The 7,478-nt window shown below is 46.8% G+C and overlaps 1 protein-coding gene across 1 annotated transcript in view; it reads right to left on the reverse strand.

Moving 5' to 3' along the window:
- Positions 1-3,757, reverse strand: part of RAB30 (RAB30, member RAS oncogene family) — a 58,198-nt gene extending 54,441 nt beyond the window's left edge. The window contains exon 1 of the mRNA XM_058185221.1: positions 3,578-3,757. The gene's annotated coding sequence lies outside the window, so the exon portion shown is untranslated. The remainder of the gene's footprint in view (positions 1-3,577) is intronic.
- Positions 3,758-7,478: the final 3,721 nt, after the last annotated feature.

Consider the following 7,478-nt stretch of genomic DNA (forward strand, 5'->3'; position numbering starts at 1 on the left):
TATTGACCATCAATTGTGTTGTAAATGTTGTACCTTGATGAAGGTAGAATAGAATAGAATAGAATTTTTTTTATTGGCCAAGTGTGATTGGACACACAAGGAATTTGTCTTGGTGCATACGCTCTCAGTGTACATAAAAGAAAGGATACCTTCATCAAGGTACAACATTTACACCAAGACAAATTCCTTGTGTGTCCAATCACACTTGGCCAATAAAAAATTCTATTCTATTCTATTCTATTCTATTCTATTCTATTCTATTCTATTCTATTCTAAAAGTTGCTAAAGTTGGAGACCTTCTGGTCTGAAGAAACCCATTTTATAATCTAGAAAACCTTCAATATCCCTTCCTAAAATCCCTAAAATCCCAGTGATGGTGAACTTTTTGGGCATCGAATGCCCAAACCGGAAGGCATGTACGTGCGCCGGACTGCCAGAAACTCAAAGACCAGCTGGCCGGCACACGCATGTCTGTTTTTTGGCTGTTTTTCAGGCCATTTTTCAAGCTGTTTTCAGGCCATTTTGTGAGCCATTTTCAGGCTGTTTTTTGGGCCCAAAAACGGCCTGGAAATGGCCCAAAAACGGCCTGTTTTTCGGCACTCCCGTGAAGACCAGCTGGCGACCGCACACGTGCCCCCAGAGGTGGCTCTACGGGCCACCGTTTCGCCATCACGGCCCCTATCCTCAAGGACCAGGGTTTGCAATGTCAGGATTGCTGAGCACCGCAAACACATCAAGGCCCTCCCTGTGGAAATACTGCAATATTTAGAAGTTGTGGCGAATTCAAAGCCATTCCTTGCAACGAAACAAAGAGCGGCCACAGCTGTCAGCTTTGGGGAAAGGAAAAAAGCAAAACAAAACTCTTTACAAACAGTTTCAATCTCACTGAGAACTTCCCCCGGGCTGTTTTTTAAGAAGCCAAGGTTTATTTTAACGTTTGCCTCTTCTCCCCTCGGCAAAGCCGAGGTCGCTTTCAAAGTCACCCGTTTTTTTTAAGCCGGCGGCCAATTCCAACAAACTGCATTGCGCGTCCTTTTCAACCCATTCCCCCCTCCAAAAAAAATAAGGGCCCCACCCACCCACCGTTACCAGCAAATTCTCCTTCGTTGATTACTTCGACTGGGATTGGTTGGAAACTAAACCAAAAGTCGGAAGGTCGAAGAAGAATATTTGCAAAAAAAACACCAAAGGAAGGAAAAAGAGCTTTCTAAGCATTTCTTGAAACATCTGCAAAACCAGCTCTCTCAGAAACAGGAATCTGTTCATTAAATCCCCCGTATTTTCTTTCTGTTCGATCGCACCCTTTTCAGTGGCTAAGACGCTGAGCTTGTCGAGATCAGAAAGGTCCGGCAGTTCGGGGGGTTCGAATCCCTAGTACAGGTCTGCGTGAGCAGGGGGTTGGGCTAGATGACCTCCCAAGAGCCCTTCCAACTCTCTGTTCAGAGTAAAGGCACCTTTCCAAGTCAATATTACACTCAGAGCAAAGCCAAATCGTAAACGTTATTTAGAGAGGGAGTGGGGTCTTTTTAATGGGCTCACTCTTCTTTTGCAATTGTAGTCTCCTTGACACCCAGCTGTGAATTTGGTTGGGCATTTTTATGGGCAGAGATCAAAGGCATAGAAAGCCCCACTCCATGGCAAGCCAGCTCACGCCTTTTTTTTTTTTTTTGATCCACTGAACTTACTGGGGTTTACTCCAGAGTAGATAAACTTACAACATGGAGCTGCTAAATCACCTGATTTTTTTTTAAAAAAAAACAAACCCTTACGTGTTTGTCACCTTTGAAAAAAAGGATAGATGGGGAAAACAGCAATATTTCGCATTTAGGAAGCATTTAGGAAGCCTTTTTCGACATCAAAGCAACCAACAATGAAAGGATGGGGAAGGACCAGTTTTATAAGGTGTCATAAATTCACACCCATTGCCCCCCCCACCTCATCCAACAGTCATCCAACATGTTATTTTCTCCCTCCCTTTCCCACCTACCCCTCCATATCCCCACCCGGCAACGCGCAATTGATACCGCCACCCATTCTTCCAGCGGCCCCAAAGGCTCCCACCCCAACATCTGGAAAGGAAAAGAAAGAGGGAGGGAGCTGAAAAACGCTGCCCGCCCGATGCGATTTTGTGCAGCCAAGTCCCTCTCTGCAGGGTATGCATTTGGAAGGAAGGGAGGATGGATGGATGGAAAGAAGGAAGGAAGGGAAGGAGAGGATAGTAGCAAGGAAGAGAGAGAGGGAGGGAGGGAGGAAAGAGGAAGGGAGGATGGATGGAAGGAAGGAAGGAAAGGTAGCAAGGAAGACAAGAGCAGGAGGGAGGAAAGGAAGTAAGGAAAGGGAAGAGGGAGGAAGGAGAGGAAGGTAGGATAGAAAGAAGGAACAGAAGGATAATAGCAAGGAAGACAGACCAGGAGGGAGGAAAGGAAGGAAGGAGGGAGGAAGGAGAGGAAGGTAGGATAGAAAGAAGGAAGGAAGGAGAGAGAGAGAGAGAGAGAAGGAAGAAAGGAAGACAGAGAGGAAGGAAGGAGGATAGTAGCAAGGAAGACAGAGAGGAAGGAAGGAAAAGAGAGTGTAGTAACAAGGAAGACAGAGAGGAAGGAAGGAAGGAAGGAAGGAAGGGAGGGAGGGAGGGAGGATGGATGGAAGGGGAGGATAGTAGCAAGAAAGGGAATGAGGGAGGGGGGAAGGAAGGAAGGAAGGAAGGAAGGAAGGAAGGAAGGAAGGAAGGAAGGAAGGAAGGAAGGAAGGAAGGAAGATCAACCCTTGGATAAAACTCCTGGCCCAAGAAGCTCAGAAAGGCCCACTGCTCTCATATCCAAGAAAGGCGAAGCCCATCCCAAATATCCCTACCAATTTTCCAACTTCAGGGCGATGCTGGTTTCTCCCCCCCCATTCCCCCCCCCCAAAAAACCCAACAACCCACAGGAGACAAAGCGTCCCCTGTTGCGACCGCCAGCAGAAGGTTATATAGGCTTGGCAGCTGAAGCCGATTTTTAAATTTAAAAAAACAAAAAACGAACAAACCCAGAAAGAGGAGCCTGGAAAACCAATAAATATATATATATTTATACACACACACACACACACACACACACACACACATATATATATATATAACCCACCCCTATATGTGTATAGGTAGGTAGGTAGATAGGTAGGTAGAGGAGAGAGAGAGAGAAAGATAACTAGAGAGATAGATAGAGAGATAGAGAGATAGAGAGATAGATAGATAGATAGATAGATAGATAGATAGATAGATAGATAGATAGATAATAGAGATACATAAATAGCTATAGATAGATAGATAGATAGATAGATAGATAGATAGATAGATAGATAGATAGATAGATAATAGAGATACATAAATAGCTATAGATAGATAGATAGATAGATAGAGGAGAGGGGGGGAGAGAGACAGAAAGATAAATAGATAGATAGATAATAGAGATACATAGAGAGAGAGATAATAGAGATACGTAAATAGAGATAGATAGATAGATAGATATAGAGATATATATAGATAGATATAGATATAAATATATATAGATATCAATAGAAAACAAGCGACGCAACTCACCTGGTTGGGGACTGCCGCTCCCTCTGCCTCCTTTTGCCAAAAGACTAGAAAACGGAGGGGGGGGGGGAAAAGCCAGCTTTGAAGGCAAAGTCACTGGGACATTTGGGGAGGGGGGGCTAAAAGCTTGCAGCAGCTTCCTTCAAGGATGCAAACTCTGCATTCAGGATTGGGACTTTTTTTTTTAATATTTTTTTTTCAGTCTCTGCCCCCACCCTTTTCTTGTTTCCCCTCCCCCCCACCCACCAACCCACCCACTCCCGCCCCCTTTCGTTTGGGGGAGTTAGCGGCTCGTCCCCCCCCCCCCCGCCCTGCGTTTGCTTGCAAGCAGCAGCGAAAAAGGCGAATCCCCAGGCTGGGTTTATACGGCACAATGAATTGCAGCGCAAGGAGGGAGCGCTCCGCCCTTTCGCCCGCTTGGCCATTACATCATCTTTCTGAAGGTTCGGAGCTGAGGGGGGGGGAAGAGAAAGCGAGCGGGGTTTTTCATTGGCTGCCTTTCATCCGGGGCGTTCCGCCGCCGCGTGGCCTTGTGGGAAGGGGAGTTCCCAAGCGCGACAAGCTAAGCCTGGCCCCCTAGCGGTTCTTTTGAGCGCGGCGGGGAACTACAGCGCCCGTCAGGCTCCGCGCGCCGCGCAGCCTCACAAATGAACCAGCGAGACGGCCGACGGAGGGAGCGGGCTTCTGGCTCCTGTGAAGGCGAGCCCCGTTTCTCCGTAGCGGCCATGTTAGCCCGAGTCGTGGCCGAGGGCGGTGGTATGTCGGTAGTAAAGAGCTTCGCGGTTGGGGAAGTTCCCGTGAAAAGCGGAGAAGAGGCCGTCGGGAGACCGCGCTTCGTAGGTCGGTGTAAGAAGGAAAAGGGGTGGGGGTCATAACGGGCTGCTTCTTCCCCCCCCCCCCTACCAAGGAGGAAAGGAAAAAAAAAAAAGAAGCGATGTTGAGCTCCCGGCGGCGGGTCCGAGGGCCAAAACTGTTCCAATCGCGTTTCGTAATAGCTGCTCTCTCTCTCTCTGCCTTTTCCCCCCTCCCCTTCTGAAAAAGAGGCGCGCGCGGGGTTGGGAAAGGACAGGCGCGTTGCTATGGCAGCTTGCAGCAAGGACCCGGATGCGGGTCTTCCCTCCGCTTCGTTCCTTTTTTTTTTTTAGCGGATATTGATCGAACGTTAGTCGTAGCTTAGGGGTGCCCGCTCCCCTTCGAAGATCGAAAGGTTGCGCGTTCGAGTCCAGGCGCCGCGCTTAAGCTCATCGCAAAGCTTGTCTCGAAAAGCAGAGAGCTGGGGATGATGGGATCTGGAATACCGCCTCTTTAGCGGTTGCCGTGCCTAAAAAGGAAGGAGGGGGGTCGTGGAATTGAGTAACTTTTTTTTTTTCTATTTCTGAGCCTACCTCGCTGGGTGGTTGTGATTAAGAGCTTGCTGAAGGGATGAGGGGAGGGGGGAGGAGGTCTCAAATAATAAAAAATTAAAAATAGTTATTTATGGCCCAATCTTCCAGTTGCAATTCTGGAGGGTAAGCATAGCATGCAGGTAGTCCTCGGTTTAGCGACCGAAGTAAGCGGCCCTGAGACCAAAAGGGACTTGTGACCATTTTTTCACACCTAACGACCGTTGCAGCGTCCTGTCGTATGATTAAAATCGGGACAACTTGGCGACTGGTTCATATTTACGACGGTCGCCATGCCCCGGGGTCATGGGTGATCCCCTTTTTACGACCTTCTGGCGAGCAAAATCTAATGGGGAAGCCAGATTCGCTTAACAACCGTGTTGCTAATTGAACGACTGCGGTGATTCACTTAACCACTGGGGGGGGGCAGGTCGTAAAATGGGGGCAAAACTCCCTTAACGACTGTCTCGGAGTTGTCAAAACTGCAGGAATTCGCTTAATATGGCAAGGAAGTCACGTTAAATGGGACAGAGCTCACTGTCTCACTTAGCCACGGAAATGTTGGGTTCATTTGTGGTCATAAGTCAAGGACTTCCAGTAAAATTCAACAATAACAATATTGATTGCAACCTGGGTAATCTAGCCCAGTCTTAAATCAAATTTAAAATAAATACAAAATGAACCTTTTTTTTTTCTTATCACGGCTAAATCATAGTGGTGATAAGGGGGAAAAAAGGTTCATTTTGTATTTATTTTTATTTATAATCAATTTCAAATTGTCTTCAATAAGTTTTTAAATGAACTATGTCTCCAAAAAAAAAAAAAAAGCATTGCATTTATTCCAGGCCAAACCTGGAATAAATAAGAAAAGCAGCAAGACTAGTAAAATGCTGCCCAGAGTCATCTGGATTTAGCAAGGATTAAAATAACATAAAAATGGATTTTTAATTGTCTGCTGAAGACGACGGTGAATGTGGAAAAATCAAGAACTCGTCTGTGTTTCCTGGATTAAATTCTTATAAAACTTCATGAAGGTTTTTAGCTGCATACAGGATTATAATCTTACTATGGCACTAGGTGAGATATACTGGTAGTCCTTGACTTATGACCTGTTGCTTAGTGACAGTTCAGAGTTACAACAGATCTCCTTAGACCAGGGGGTCTGCAACCTTAAACACTCAAAAAGAGCCATTTGGACCCGTTTCCCCACAGAAAAGAAATCACTGGGAGCCACAAAACATGGATGGGCGTGGCCAATTCGATGTCACTCACTCCCACCCAGTCACATGACACACACACACACACACCTGCCACACTTACCCAGGTTTTGTGGCTCCTGGTGTTTTCTGTGGGAAACAGGTCTTTCCCCCCCCCCTCTCTCTCTGTGTCTCTCATCTCTCTCTGTTTCCTTCTCTCATCTCTCTCTCTCTTTCCTCCTCTGTCTCCTTCTCTCATATCTCTTTCTCCCTCTCTGTCTCTCTCCCTCTCCCCTCTCTCTCTTTCTTCCTCTTTTTCTCCCTTTCTGTCTCTCCCTTTCTCTCTCTTTCTCCCTCTCTTATCTTTCTCCCTCTCTCATCTCTCTGTCTCTCTGTGTCTCCTTCTCTCATATCTCTCTTTCTTTCTCCCTCTCTCCCTCTCTCATCTCTCTTTCTCCCTCTTTTTCTGTCTCTCTGTCTCTCCCTCTCTCATCTCTCTTTCTCCTTCTCTTTCTCTCCCTCTCATCTCTCTTTTTCATTCTTTCTCCCTCTCTCATCTCTCTTTCTCTCTCTGTCTCCTTTTCTCATTGACCATCAATTGTGTTGTAAATGTTGTACCTTGATGAACGTATCTTTTCTTTTATGTACACTGAGAGCATATGCACCAAGACAAATTCCTTGTGTGTCCAATCACACTTGGCCAATAAAAAATTCTATTCTATTCTATTCTATTCTCTGTCTCTCCCTTTCCCCTCTTTCATCTCTTTCTCCCTCTGTCTCTCCCTCTCTTTCTCTCTTTTTTCCCTCTGTTTCTGTCTCTCCCTGTCTCTCTCTTTCTTTCTCCCTGTCTCTCTCTCTGTCTCTCCCTCTCATCTCTCTCTTTCTCCCTCTCTCTCTCCCTTTCTTTCTCTCTTTTCCCTCTGTCTGTCTCTCTCTCATCTCTCTCTCTCTTTCTCCCTCTGTCTCTCTCTCATCTTTCTCCCTCTCTCTCTCTCTTTCACCTCTCTCTCTCTCTCTTGTGTGTGTGTGTTCCCTCTTGAACCATTTCCAAAAAACAGGCAAGGGGTGGTGGTTTTTTGGGGGGTGGGGTTTGGTGATGATGTTCTTTCTTCTTCTTTGGGTGCTTTTTACCATATTTAGATCAAGAGTCATTTCAGGTTCCCAGATGAATGAAGCTCTTTCGTCCCCCTGCTGTGGCTCCCTGTCGGCTGAACCCACCGCTGGCTGGCCCCGCCCTTTGCCCTCCCCTCCCAGTCACTCCTCACCCGGCCTGAGAAGGTAAGGGTGACGACGGGCGATGGAGACTCGCTCCATATTCCAGAGCGG

Source organism: Ahaetulla prasina, chromosome 5, assembly GCF_028640845.1.
Source record: "Ahaetulla prasina isolate Xishuangbanna chromosome 5, ASM2864084v1, whole genome shotgun sequence".
Taxonomy (NCBI): Eukaryota; Metazoa; Chordata; class Lepidosauria; order Squamata; family Colubridae; genus Ahaetulla; species Ahaetulla prasina.